This window comes from Monodelphis domestica, chromosome 3, assembly GCF_027887165.1.
Source record: "Monodelphis domestica isolate mMonDom1 chromosome 3, mMonDom1.pri, whole genome shotgun sequence".
Taxonomy (NCBI): Eukaryota; Metazoa; Chordata; class Mammalia; order Didelphimorphia; family Didelphidae; genus Monodelphis; species Monodelphis domestica.
In genome coordinates, this window is record NC_077229.1 from 181,462,836 (window position 1) to 181,477,884 (window position 15,049).

Below are 15,049 nucleotides of genomic sequence, written 5' to 3' on the forward strand. Positions count from 1 at the left end.
TAGTCACTCTCTCTCTCTCAATCTGTTTCCTCATCTGTAAAATGGGTATAATAATAACCCCTCCCCCAAGGTTATTGTGAGCATCACATGAGATAATATTCAAAAAGCACTTTACAAACCTAAAAGTACTATATAAATGCTATCTTTTGTTATTGTTATTAAAGGTAAGACATTTCCATCAGTAAGGCTCTTTAGGAGATGCAAGTCTTCAGCAAGGAAGATTCTAGACATAGGAGTTTCCAAAGAAAGAACTGGATATAAAGAAAGGAAATACCAGGCAAAAGGAAGAGGCATGTTTAGAATCATAACAGCCTATGGGAGGGAAGAAGATCAAGCCTTAGAACAATTATATCCACATTATAGTATAAACTATCCTGCCTATCAAGTAGAAATTTATCACAGAATCTGGGTTTTAATAATATCTCTCAGTCTCAGTTATCATGTCTGTAAATTGGGTATAATAATACTGGTAGTGGTTACATTACAGGATTATTGCAAGGAAAGATCTTTGCAAACCTTAGAAGACTATGTAAATATGAGTTATAATATTTATAAATATAATAGACTTACCAATATAAATATATTATTTAAATTATTAAATATTTCCCAATTATATTTTAATATGGTTCAGGACATTCTCAGAAATGTCGTGGGCATGTTTGACACCTCTTTTCTAATCCAGACACCTTATTTTTCAGGTGAGGAGACAGGTCAAGTCATAGAGTACATTATTACGAAACAGATTTTCATTCGGTATAAGGAAAAACTTCCTAATACATGTTATCTACAAAAGGAATGAGATGTCTTGTTATGTGGTGTTCCCTCTTACTAGCCATATTTAAACAAATGCTGGATATTTAACTGCCAAGGTTGTAGAAGAGATTTCCATATTGGGAGGAAGTAGGACTAAAGCAACCTTATTTGTGTCAGGTACCCATTTGGTAGTCTGGTGAAACCTATGAACCCCTTCTTGGAATCGTGATGTTAAAAGACATAAAATAAAATACACAGGATTACAAAGGAAACCAATTATATTGCTATAGTTATCAAAATAAAAAAAATGAGAACTGCTGGACTATATAAGGAATTTCTTCAAGTCTAAGATTCCCTGCTTTTACAACAATTGTAGCTATTACTTTGTGAACATTTTTTTTTAATAAGGGATCTTGAAGATACAAGAAATGCTGTATGTTTTGGTGGTGCATGGGCTGCATTTCCCCTAAAATTGTAACTTTCTTTCTTATTTTTATGATAATTTGGTATGTGATTGTTTTCCTTTCCATAATTACCAGCACAACTAAAGAAACAATGTGAAATCCAATTTCAATGATGATTTCATGGGTTGCCTTCATCATGGTCAAAGGATGCTCCAAATTAAAGTCCGTTCCCTACTCAAGCAAAGCACAGGCCCCTTAGTGTGAACTAGCAGGAGGAAAAGATGGGTTGAGAGGCAGTCAGCAGAAGCTCCTGCTTGCACATGTTTATTTTCAATAATTAGTCATAGTGTTAATAGAAACATCCATTTGAAGCAAAGGCTGCTTATTTGCACAAACAGTGGAAATATGTGATACTGTAGCTTGGTAATGCAGACTACAAATAACTGAGTAAGAACTGTTAAACTACATAACAATTAAGTACACAGAAAAAAAAATTAAAGAGCATTTAAATTTTGGACAATAATTATATGACTGCCATCAAAATAGTTGTCTGATTTGTTTCTGTTTTTAGAAGTCTATTTTAAATATGTAATTCATTTTGTTTCAAGAAATTTTAAAAATACCTACTATGCATAAGCAATTTATCATATAACAGTTGAATTTGTCCTTTTTTCTCTCTGTCCTTCCTTTGTCTTCCTTCCTTCCTTCCTTCCTTCCTTCCTTCCTTCCTTCCTTCCTTCCTTCCTTCCTTCCTTCCTTCCTTCCTTCCTTCCTTCCTTCCTTCCTTCCTTCCTTCCTTCCTTCCTTCCTTCCTTCCTTCCTTCCTTCCTTCCTCCTAAGAATTTAGTGATATTCTTTAGAGATGGATGAAATCCTAGAGTGTTATAAAACCACGATTGGGAAACCCTGATATAAGGTCATTTTTATCCTTATTTAATTATATACATAGAAAAATGAAAATATTAAAGAAGTATAATGTAGGAGGTCTAGAGTCAGGTGACTTAAATTAGTTCTTGTTTATTCTTGGGTTTGTTACTTATTATCTCTGTGACTTTGGCCATTTCACTTATCCTCTCTAAGATCCAGTTCCCTCATCTTTAACATGAAGGGTTTGGATTAGATGGCCTTTAAAGCCTCTCCTGGCTCTAAATCTCTTATCCTAGTTTTGTGGAAATAAAGTGCATTTCACTGTACCATGCTTAAACCCATCATCCAAATAAAATTTGGTTGATGAAATCCCAAATGTGAGCAAGCAATTAATTAGAAGCTCAACTTTAGTCTGATAAATAATACCACCACTGAATTAAAAATGTTTCCAGGTGGATGAAAAACCTTTGTAGTAACCGTATGCAGTAACTGGAGGAAAATAAGAGGAGAATGAGAGTTAGAAAATCAGAGTCTAGAGGAAAGTAAAATAATGGAAGACTTGAAGACAAGCATAGATGAGCAAGGAGGATAAAGCAGGAATCACAGAATAAACAAAGCCTGGAACAGTTTTCTTCTAATGAAGGGAGCAGTCAGGAGCCAGGCATCACACTCTGATTTTCAGCAGGATTCTTACTGTTTCCAGGAGGAACAAGAAAAAGACTGTTTAAGATATCCCAGGGGAAGAATAATAACAACAATGGAACCAACCCCCTGGAGGTTGTCCCGGGCAATCAAGATGGTGACACAGTGTGGTGTGTCACATTGAGCTTGCTTCCTTGATGCAACTCTACAGGGTTTGGGGGGACAACAACAAGAGTCTGGTTACAAGAAAGTGTTTTGGAAAGAGTCTGGGAGCAGCTGCCACTGTTGCCAACAACAACATTGCTAATGATGATAAGCTTAGATCATAGATTTGGAATAGGAAGTGACTTTGGAGATGATTTAGTGGAGGAAATCTTGCCCTTTTAGTGTCCTAGACCCTTTATGGCAGCCTGGTGAAGTCCATGGACTCTTCTGAGAAAAATAAAATAAATAAAGGAAATGCTAAATTTCAGTTAGAAGTTAATGAAAATAAAGATGTAATTCTTCCCCCCCCCCCATTCAAATTCATGCCCTAGCCCTTTTGAATCTATCCATTAACCAACTCCATGTTAGTTCATGGATTACTAAGAAACTCTGATCTAGGCCAAACTTCTCATTTTATAGGTGAAGATGCAAAACCAAGAGAGGTCAAGCTGCTTGCATAAAGACACACAGGATTTAGTAGCTGAACCCAGGTCTCCTGATTCCAGATCCATTACTCTCTTCATTACACCACATTGCTTCTTATAGTGATTCTTAGACTAGACTCTAGTCCTGACTGTGAATCTTAAAAACTGCTCAGACTCTACCTTAGAAGATTTGGGTAAGCTATTCCCTTATTGTAACAAATGGAGGTACTTGATCAGGAATGTATTGGGATTTTTAACATTACTCCACCCATACATAGGCACATTTTAGGGGAAGATAAAGTTGTAAACTCCTTACTGAACAATGAAAAAGTCCCTAACTCATACTTATAATGAAGCAAAAACCCTAAGCTAGGTCTATTTTTAGATCTAATACAAAAGAGTGCTAAGTACCTATAAAGGTTAAATTAATCACTAAAAAGGTCAGGCAACTTACAAAAGGCAAGAGGTGTGAATTTTTAGTCTACTTAGAGAAGGTGATAGCAAAAGAAGATGTGAACTAAGAATGTTCAGTCTGGGGAAAACGTCTACTATGATTGGTAGATGTGAAAATTTAGGGGAGGTGACATAAGAGAAATTTCTCTTTAAAAGGAGCTGGCTCTCTGAACTTGGTGGGAGTTTGGAGTTAGTTGGAGGAGCTGGCTCTCTGAACTCAGTTCAGGAGTTGAAGATTTCAGTGAAAGACTGGAGTTTTGCTTGGGACAAATCTTGCGGCAAGTGATAAAAGACTGACTAGTCTCTCTTAAGGCTCAGGTGGCCTAGGCCCTTCATACTATTTTCTCTTATTTCCTTTCTCTCCTTTTCCTTAATTCCTTCATTTGTATTAATTAAAATCTCCATAAAACCCAGCTGACTTGGATATTTTCATATTTGGGATTTTTCCCATGGCGACCACTTATTTTTTATTTAAATCAAGACACTAAAAATTATCTTTACAGTTTTGGCAATTCACAGTCTTGAAACCCACATTTTCGCAGTTACAGACTGTTGTTCTCTCATCCAAAGTACCAGGAGTAACTCTAGGAATATAGTAAAGTCATCTCTGAATACTAGCTTTTTCTGCCTCATCCTTCCACACCCCCTCAATACCCTGTATAAGTAGAAATTTTCTACCTTTGAACCAAGTTCCCCAGAATTCCTTTAGTATTTCCCAGTATTTCTCTCCTCTCTCCACCACATTGCATGGTCACATTTTGTATATAGTTGGCTGTAACTCTGTCCTATCTCTCTTCTTGCATGATAGCAGCTCAGTTAGTGCCCTTTTTACTCTAGCTTTTTAAATTTTAGTTATTATTAATACATCATATAAATATAATACATGGAGTAATGGATATTAATTTTAAAACCTACATTTGACTAGCACGTTGGGAGAGAATTCTCAAAAAAAAATTTAAGCCTTTGAGAAAAGAATACAGTAGATAAATTTTGCAAGTTACATTTTAAAAAATTTTAGTCAATTTAGAACATTATTCCTTGGTTAGAAGAATCATATTCCTTCCCTTCCTCCCCTCCCCTTACCCCTTCCCATAGCCAACATGCAATTCTGCTGGGTTTTACATGTGTCCTTGATCAGAACCTATTTCCATGTTGTTGATGTTTGCACTAGGATGATCATTTAGTCTACATCCCATCATATCCAGCCTCAACCCATGTAATCAAGCAATTGTTTTTCTTCTGTGTTTCTACTCCCACAGTTTTACCTCTGAATGTGGATAGTGTTCTTTCTCGTAAATCCCTCTGAGTTATTCAGGATCACTGCATTGCCACTATTGCAGAAGTCTATTACATTCCATTGTACCACAGTGTATCAGTCTCTGTGTACAATGTTTTCCTGTCTCTGTTCCTTTCACTCTTCATCACTTCCTGGAGGTTATTCCAGTTCACATGGAATTCCTCCAGTTCCTTTGAGCACAATAATATTCTATCACCAACAGATACCACAATTTGTTCAGCCATTCCCCAATTGAAGGGCATCCCCTCATTTTCCAATTTTTTTTGCCACCACAAAGAGCGCAGGTATGAATATTCTTGCACAGGTCTTTTTCCTTATTATCTCTGAGGTACAAACCCAACAGTGCTATGGCTGGATCAAAGGGCAGACAGTCTTTTATCGTCCTTTGGGCATAGTTCCAAATTGCCCTCTAGAATGGTTCAATAAATTCACAACTCCACCAGCAATGCATTAATGTCCCAACTTGGCTGCATCCCCTCCAGCATTCATTACTTTCCTTTGCTGCCATGTTAGCCAATCTGCTAGGTGTGAGGTGATACCTCAGAGTTGTTTTGATTTGCATCTCTCTGATTATAAGAGATTTAGAACACTTTTTTCATATAGAAAGCCACATTTTTTCCTGCTACTGCTCTTGCTACTGATGCTGCTGCTGCTGTTAGCAAGCTATTGTGGTTCATGGCGGTCCCAGCCCCTCACTTGTTTCCTGCTGCTGCAAGCTGTTGCTGCCTGCTCCTACAGTCCCAGCCACCCTACCACTGAGGTGTGCTGGGAAGTCTGAGAGCTGTTTGGAAGCGTCTTCTTGGTCCTGCACGGAGGGTGACATATAAATCCTTTCACCCCCCCCCCTTTTCCCTCCCAACATGACTTTCTAGTCTGTCCTAGCCATTTTTCAGAGGGGGAACATAGTGTGGAGAAGCAAACCCCTTCTAGTTTTCAAGTAGACATTTTTTTAAGCTGACTCTGGGCTGCTTTTGAGAATTTTTCACAGGGGAGGCAGGTAGCCCAAATCAGTGGATTTGAATCTGGAGTTTTTGGGTGCCCCTAGGGAGGATATGAAAAGAACAATACATTTCCAAGATTTTGGAATTTGGATTTCCTAGATAATTCCTAACTTCGAAGTCAGGGTCTTTTGTTTTTTCTGTAAACAAAGCCCATTGACCTTTATTTGAGGAGTAAATATGTTACAAAGCATGGCCCAGTTTCCTGAAAATCTCAAATAGCTTCTGTTTTCAGAGAGCCTTAAGAACCTCATGCAGTTTACAATTTTAGGGTGTGTTTTCTTAATTCTGATTCTGGGGGTTTTATGCTAATTTGATATGATACTTTGCAGTTGAGATCTTGACTAATCTTAAGATTCAGATGGGAGGTTCATCTCATACCACCTTGCTATTTTGGCCTTCCCAGCCTCTGCAACAAACCCATTATGGGATTTGTCCACACTATGCCCAGTGTGTGTATGGGGAACTCCAGAAGTGTGATAAAAGGAACCTGAATGGTTGATAAATACTGGGGAGGGGAGGAAATCTTAAAGAGATTTGGAAGTTTATTGTTGTTAACTGTTTGAGTTTTGTTTCCCCTCCATAATAGTGAAGAAGTCTTTTGGAATTGGAGAAAAGGATTTTTGAATTCACAGCCTGTACCTTTTCAATGCTTACTGTATTTTGTTGATTGCTTTAAGGTTTAATTTTTTTAAAGTTCATATATTAATCTAATCAATACTATTCTATTGCACTGAATCATTTTAAGCTACTATGTTTTGACTATTAGATATATTCTGTTACATGATCTTTATTTGTACCTTTCCCCTATAACTGTACTGAAGAACATATCATTGTGAAAGTCCATAAACACCTTGCACAAAACCCTCTTTTGTGGGAAAAAAACAAAACAAAACTATAGATCCTTAGGGATACTGAGGTTGTCACCAGATCCATTAAGGTCCCATTTTTCCTATATGGCCTTTTTGTTCTTTTTGCCTTTGTTAATTGTCATAGAGATGATGATGGATGGACTCCATCAAAACTGGTTGCAATTGTATACAACATTTGGAGAATTTAATGAGCTAAATATTTCAATTTTAAGAGTGCTTCAGAAATGATTTTTTAGATAACTAGTAGCTTCTGAATGGATAGTTATATATGTGTATATATATATGGAATGTTGAATTACAGGTAGAGAACAAAATAGAAATTCCTGCCACAAAAGTTTTATATAAAGCATGAAGCCAAAGTAGCTTCAGCATAATATTTTAACTCTTTAGTTTTACCTACTTCCACCAGAATGTTCTAGACTCTTGGTGATGTTTTAGATCCCAAAAGGTTTTCATTAGCAGTAGAGAGGTTTGTGTTTTTTCTAGGCTCTTCTGCCAAATTTTGGAATGATGACAGTAATAGACTTTGTTAAAACCTTTCCACCTTTGCCAAGATTAAAAGAATTGCTACATCTGTAGAACTTGTGACAAGTATCCATCAGTTCATAGGTTTTTAAATGTCACACAACAAGTGAATATATAGACTCATGTGAATCCTATATGATAGTGGTTGTGTTTGATATGGTCATTAACTGGGATATTGTGAATTTTGGGAATTTAGGTACCTTTTTTGAATGTGCATTATCTACTGAACTACTGTTTTATAAAACTGTTACTTTATGAAACTCATTTATACTCACACAGTGGTTCATGGCCAAGTTAAAAAAGAACTGGATCTCATTTTTGTTCGAGAAACCTTTGTATTCTACATTTCCTTGAATGACACAGTGTGCCACTAATTGTAAGCTATATATTTTTGATTTAAAAAAAATTAAATTATTTATATTCCTGGTATGTGCAATACAGTATTTGAGTTTTATTTTTCTCGCCTTTTTTTGAACTCAAAGCACATGTTGCCAGTATTATTAAGGTTTTTTGATTTCTCACTAGGGTAAGTTTTAAAATGTCCATTAACCCTAATGTCAATGCATAGTCAAAAAGCTTTAGACTATAGAAATAATGCCATTGATTATGTAAAAATAAAAAATTATGGGACTTTGCTTACATAAGGAGATCAGTGTCACCAGGTAGATAAGGCGTGTAAAGTGTAAGAAGACTGGAAAGGTGGGGGGTGGGGAGGATATTAAGTCCTTTGAACCCAAAGCAGAGGATTTTATAATTGGTCTTAGAGTCGGCACTAGGGTTTATTACAGAGGAGGGTAATATAGTCATATCTGAACTTTGGGGAAAATGCTTTGACAGATTACATGACAATATAAATTTTAATTATAATTTTCTGACATTTTGCAATCTATTTTCTCTCTTTCCATCCCATTGCCATTTCCTCCTCTGGTTCATTTTATAGAAAAGGAAACTGAGGCATAAATGTAGAGGAATAGTCCAGTTCTATAGAGAGAAGCAGAAACCTTAAACTGTTGTAAGATTAGGGTTGATAAGCAATGACATAAAATCTCTAACACCCTTATTTAATGATATAATTGCCAAACTAAGAGTATTAAAGCAATGTAGTATTGGAAATCTAGAGACAGAGCCCTGTGTACATATCTGAACTCTTATGACAACTATCTATGTGACTTGGTCCTGCTTAGCATTTCAGATTATGAAGCAATTGGGGATTCTTATCCAGTGTGTGAAAGATGTTATGTTGAAGCAAAAAGGTGTGATAGAAAACTTGGGAATATCTCCAGAAAGGAAGCACCTCCTGTCAATAGATTATCAGGACTTTCATTACTTCACCTGAATAAAGTTGATTGGTCAAAGGTGTTGTTTGTTGGAAGATGAAGCTATGAAGATTATGATGCTAGCAAATGGAGACAACATGCCAGTACTAATAACTGTCACTTTTAGGAGACAGAAGCAAGGTAAGATAATGCAAGATAAGTAGCACAGAGCAACATCATATTCTAAGAACAGTATTTTTTGTTTACTTGTTTCAGATATTTTTGACTTTTTGTGACTCCATTTGAGATTTCCTTTCCTTTCCTTTCCTTTCCTTTCCTTTCCTTTCCTTTCCTTTCCTTTCCTTTCCTTTCCTTTCCTTTCCTTTCCTTTCCTTTCCTTTCCTTTCCTTTCCTTTCCTTTCCTTTCCTTTCCTTTCCTTTCCTTTCCTTTCCTTTCCTTTCCTTTCCTTTCCTTTCCTTTCCTTTCCTTTTCTTTTCTTTTCTTTTTTTTTTCTTTTCTTTTCTTTTCTTTTCTTATTAATAGAATTTATTTACAAGTATCTCAGTCCCTCCCTAACCTTTCTGCAGCACAGAAGGCATCATCCAGAAGGCACATATGTGTATATAGATTATGTTTTTCATGTTTCCATCTTTCAGTTCATTCCCTGGAGGTAACATTCACAAGTTATTCTTCAAGTATAAAATCTGTAGCTGTGTATAATGTTCTCTTGGTTCTATGCATTTCTCTGTTTATTATTCCATGCGATTTTTTTCAGATTTTTAAAAAATTAGTCCACTGATCAATTCTTGTGGCCAGTAGTATTCCGTCACAATTATATACCACAATTTTGTTTAGTCATTCCCCAAAAGATGGACATCCCCACAATTTTCAGTTCTTTGACACCATGTGATAGCTTCTATAAATAGTATCTGAAGTAAAATTTGAACATAGGATCTCCCATCTCTAGGCCTTGTTCTCAATTCACTGAGCCACCTTGTTGTCCCCTCAATGTATTTTAGATATCAGACTTTGATCCAAGAAGCTGTCTATAGAAAATTTTCCCAATTTTCTTCTTTCTTTCTAATCTGGCAACATTTGTTTTATTTATACAAAACATTTTTAACTTAAGGTACTTTAAATTATCCATTTTATATCCAGCATCTCTTATTGACTCATAAATTCCTCTCCTTTTCATAAATCTGATAATCTGATTCCATGTTCTAATTTACTTGATATCTCCTTTTATGTCTCAATCATGTATCCATTTTGATCTTACCTGAGTAAATTGTAAAAGATATTGCCCTAATCCTAGTTTCTGCCAGACTACTTTCCAGTTGTCCCAATACTTTTTATAAAATAGTTATTCCCCAAATCTGGATCTATGCTTTTATCAAATACAAGATTACTATAATTTTAAAAAATACTGTTTGTTATAGGTCTGTCCTGTTCTACTAATGTATCTTTCTATTTCTTAACCAATATCAGATAGCTTTGATAATTACTACTTTATAATAAAATATGTCTATTTTTTATGAAATAGTTTAAAGTCTTGTACTGCTAGACCTTCTTCCCTTACTTTTTTTATGAATTAATTTGATATTCCTTATTTTTGTTTTTCCAAATGAATTTTAAAATAATTTTTCTAACTCAACAAAATAATTTTCTTGATAATCTAATTGAGATATAACTGAATAAATAAATTAGTTTAAGTAGGATTGTCATTTTCATTATATTAGGCTCTTCCCATTCATGAACAATGAATATTTCTCCAATTATTTATATCTGATTTTTTTTGTGTAACAATATTTTATAATAATCTTCACATAAATCCTGGGTTTATTTTGACAGCTGTACTTCCATGTTTTTATTTTATTTGTGATTATTTAAAATATAGTATCTTTCTTTCTCTTCTTATAGTATTTTGTAACATATAAAAATGCTGATGATTTATGTGGGTTTATTTTATATCCTGATATTTTGCTAAAATTATCAATACTTTAAATTAACTTTTTAATTGAATCTTTAGCATTTTCCACAACCATCATGTCTGCAAACATTTTATTACCTTTTAGAGTTTTCTTAGTAAATATGCTAGAGTGGGTTGCCATTTCCTTCTGTAGCTCATTTTTATAGATGAGGAAACTGAGGTAAACAGGGTTAAATGACTTGTGCTCAGGGAGACAGAACCAGCAAGTATCTGTAGCCAGATTTGAATTTAGGAAGACCCATCTTCCCTACTTCCAGGCTTGGCACTCTATCCACTTTGCCATATAGCTGCCCAGGAATAGTGTTAGAAACTGTATTAAAATGCTTAGAATTAGGATTACAGACTTGAATGAACTTGTAAAAGGTAGTAAATTCCAAGGACAACAAAAAAAGGACTTTTAAAAGCTATTTTAAGGGCAAAGAAAGATCAAAGAAAATGTAGGGGACAAATGAGTTGAAGTTAACAGATGACAGTGAGGAGGCAAAATTACAGACCTATTATTTTGCTCCTGATTTTTCTCCAAAGGAATTATGATCTTTAGATGGATAAAAATAGTACAAAAATGAACAATAGGAAGTTGAAATCTAAAATAAGTAAAGAACTGGTAATAAAGTACCTAGAAGCCCTCCATGATCAGGTAACCAAATTGAGGTCCTGGAAAAAAATGAAAAAAATGCCAGATGTAAATGATAAAACCACTATCTGTGGTTTTAAAATAATTGTGGTGAAGGGGAGAAATGCCACAAGGTTACAAGATAGTATTATTTTTAAAATTAATATATCTCTACCAGTTGTTATTTTTCATAAAGTTTATTAATAGAAAAGGTAGATAAGCATAGATTTAAATCTCTTTCTTACTCTAATTTCTCAGACCATGTGTCTCTATTATATCCACATCTTTTCTCTCTCTCTCACCTCTCTCTTCCAAGCCACCTAATGGGAATTGGTTGTTAAACATTTACCAGTGGGAGCCATTAGGTGGCTCAGTAGATTGATAGCAAAGCCCAGAGATGGAAGATCTTGAGTTTAAATCTGCCTTAGATACTTTTTAGCTGTGTAATCTTCTAACCCCCATTGCCTCAACTTACCCACTCTTCTGCCTTGGAGCCAATACATAGTATTAATTCTAAGATGGAAGATAAAAGTTTAAAGAAAATACAACAGAGTATTTACCAGCATACCTCTGACTAGATGAAGGAATAACTAGGTGCATTTAGGATTTGTTGAATTGCTAAACCCAAGATTGAATATTCATTCATGGATCAATATCAAATTGAAGAAAAATCTCTAATGGAATATCCCAGGGATCTGTCTTGGCCCTATACTTTCCAACATTTCTATCAATGACTCAGATGAAGGAAAGCTTGTTGAATTTATAGATAACACAAAGCTAGGAGGCGTAGCTAATATGCTATTTAATAGACTTAGATTCCCATAAGATCTTGTTAAGCTAGGATTATGGGCCAAATCTAATAAGCTGAAATTTAATAGGGATGAACTTAAAATTCAGAATTTAGCTTTAAATAAACAACTTCACAAGTATAAGAAAAGAGAGGATTGGTTAAAAAATAGATTGTTTTTGAAAGAACTGAAAGGTTTTAGTGGATTGTAGTCTCAAAAATCAGTCAACAGTTGACTTGGCAGCTAAAAACAAAACAAAACAAAATTAATTCTAACTTAGGCTGCATCAAGGTATTATATCCAGAAGGAGGAAGGCAGTAATTCTGTTGAACTCCCCCCTGATCAAAGAATAATTTGAGTATTGTGTTTACTACTGGTTATTAGAGTTTAGGAAGGATGAATGTCCTAATAAGCTAGAAAATATATATATGAGGCCAGCCAAGATGGTGAGGAACTGGAGATATTGCTATCAGAATCTATTAAAGGCAGGAGGATGAAGGAAGATAGGTGGCTCAGAGGATTGAGAGTCAGGCTTAGAGACAGGAGGTCCCAGGTTCAAATCTGACCTCAGATACTTCCTAGCTGTGTGGCTCTTTATTTTTATGCTGAGATAAGATGGCAAAACCAGAAGCCAAGGGTGGATATTGTAGAGAAGATTTTGATGATGTAAACAACTTAATATTAGAACTATATAAAAATGTATATAAAATTGTAAGGAACTGTCTAAGAAAACAAGGACTGGAGGGATCAGAGGTATTCTGGGCTGGATCTCACTCAGACTAGTACCATGTTAGTAGAGGTTCAGCCCTGGAACAAAATGATCATAAATTAATTGATTGTCAACATTTAATGAATGTAGATTTGCATATTTATAATAAAAAGATATTCAGCATGAATTGGCATTGAGAACCTATTGAGTTGATTGAGTTGAAGAGAGCTTTCAACACAACTCACCGGCCAAGTTTCTCAGGGATGCATTCTATTCAAGCAATGATTAAGTGGCATCAATAGTTTGATCTCTTAGTTCCCTGAGTTAACCAAGTCTTAAGGAATTTCTCAGTAGAGTTTAAGGAAAAAAAAAAACTAGCCTAACTTTTATTTTTTCTAGCTCTAGGCCAGTGATGGTGAACCTTTTAGAGTGGTGGGGGATGTCCTCAGGTGAGTGTGGAGAGGAGGGGAACAGCCCCATCTCCAGTCCCTCCGGCTTTCTAGTAGCAAACTCTGTGCTGGGGTGATGGTGGCTCTGAGTGCCCTCTCTGGCACATGCCATAGGTTCACCATCATGGCTCTAGGCAGTGGTTTTCCCTTCACTGGAGAGTTGCAAGTCAAGGTTGACTTGTTTCAGTCTAGACAACTCTTCCTGAACCCATTTGGGATTTTCATGGAAAAGATACTGCAATGGTTTCCCATTTCCTTCTATAGCTCATTTTTAAAGATGAAAAAAATGAGGTGAACAGGATTAAGTGATTCACCCAAGGTCACACAGCTAGTTTCTGAGGTCAGATATGAACTCAGAAAGGAATCTTCCTGACTTTGGGCCTAGTGCTCTATCCACTTTGCCACCTAGCTGCCCACCACTTATTTGCTGTTTTGTAGAATAAAATCATGATTAGTTTTGAGTTAGATTAAATAACTTAGTAGCTTACAATTTTCATTTATTATTCCCATTTCACAGATGAGAAAACCAAAGGTCAGATCAGTTTGGTAACTTGCCCAGGATAACTAATAAGTGTCTGGTTGATTCCAGTTCATTTTTTCCTGAACTCAGGTCCCCCACTATCTACTATAGCTTAAAGCTTCTCTAATCTCCAAGGTACCTTCCAATTCTGAAGTTCTGTGACTGAATGAATTATATAACACTTTAAATTTTCATTAAAAAATTATGACAATTTTGTAAAGTATGATTGCAAATATTATTCTCCCCATTTTGCAATAGAGGAAACTTAAAAAAAAACCTAACAGGTGGAGTGAATTAACAAAAGTCATGTAATTAAAAAATAAAAACCCTTGGGTCTCAGAGAGTTTTAGTAACTTTCCCCATGTCCTACAGCTAATGAGCAGCAGAGCCAGATCTCAATCTCCAAGGCTAATGTTCTTTCAATTACATGACATAGTCTTTGGATTGTTTAAATTCTGGGCCTCTGGTGTCCAAGGGGCTCTCTCTTTATCTTGCTGCCTAATGTTCTTTCAATTACATGACATAGTCTTTGGATTGTTTAAATTCTGGGCCTCTGGTGTCCAAGGGGCTCTCTCTTTATCTTGCTGCCATCTCAGATATCTGGGAGTAAATACTCTTGCCATTCCTTTTGCCTAACCCTGCCCACTCTTCCATTCTTGGGAGCCCAAGCAGGCTCTGCTTGGGTGGTAGCTGTCAAAGCGGAGAACCATCCAAGCAGACATTTGGTTCTCAGAAACCTGGAAAGGAGATCATTTTGAGCCCCACAGCCAGATGAGTTTCAAGTGGTTTGAGGTCTTAATAGAAAACAGTGCCTGAGTTGTCTTCTTATGACAGTGTGTGTGGTGTATGGTGCCACTGGCCTAAAACTTATGTGGGCCTGCAAAGGTCCTACAAGTTAATTTCTGCTTCTGGGGAAAAAAAAACCAACCAATTATTTGCATCCACTTTCAATGACCTTTCAGCAGTGATTTCCCTCCTAGGGACTCACCTGCAAGACTATTGGCACACAGAGACAATCTCTAGGATGGCCGCAAACATGCCAAATGCTTTGTTGTGCTTGGCTTGGAAAGGATGAATTATGATGGCAGGATGTTTGGGGTCAGAAGAAAACTTTTCATCCCTGAATCAAAGAGAGTCTTTCTGTTCATCTCTGTCTCCACTGAGTGGCATCCTTACCCCAGTGCCTTTGAAAAAGTATAGGGGTTGGTGGGTATAATTATTGTTCTTTCCTTTTGGCTACTTTCTTACCCATGAAGGAAAACCAAACCCCAAATGCCCCTGAAGTG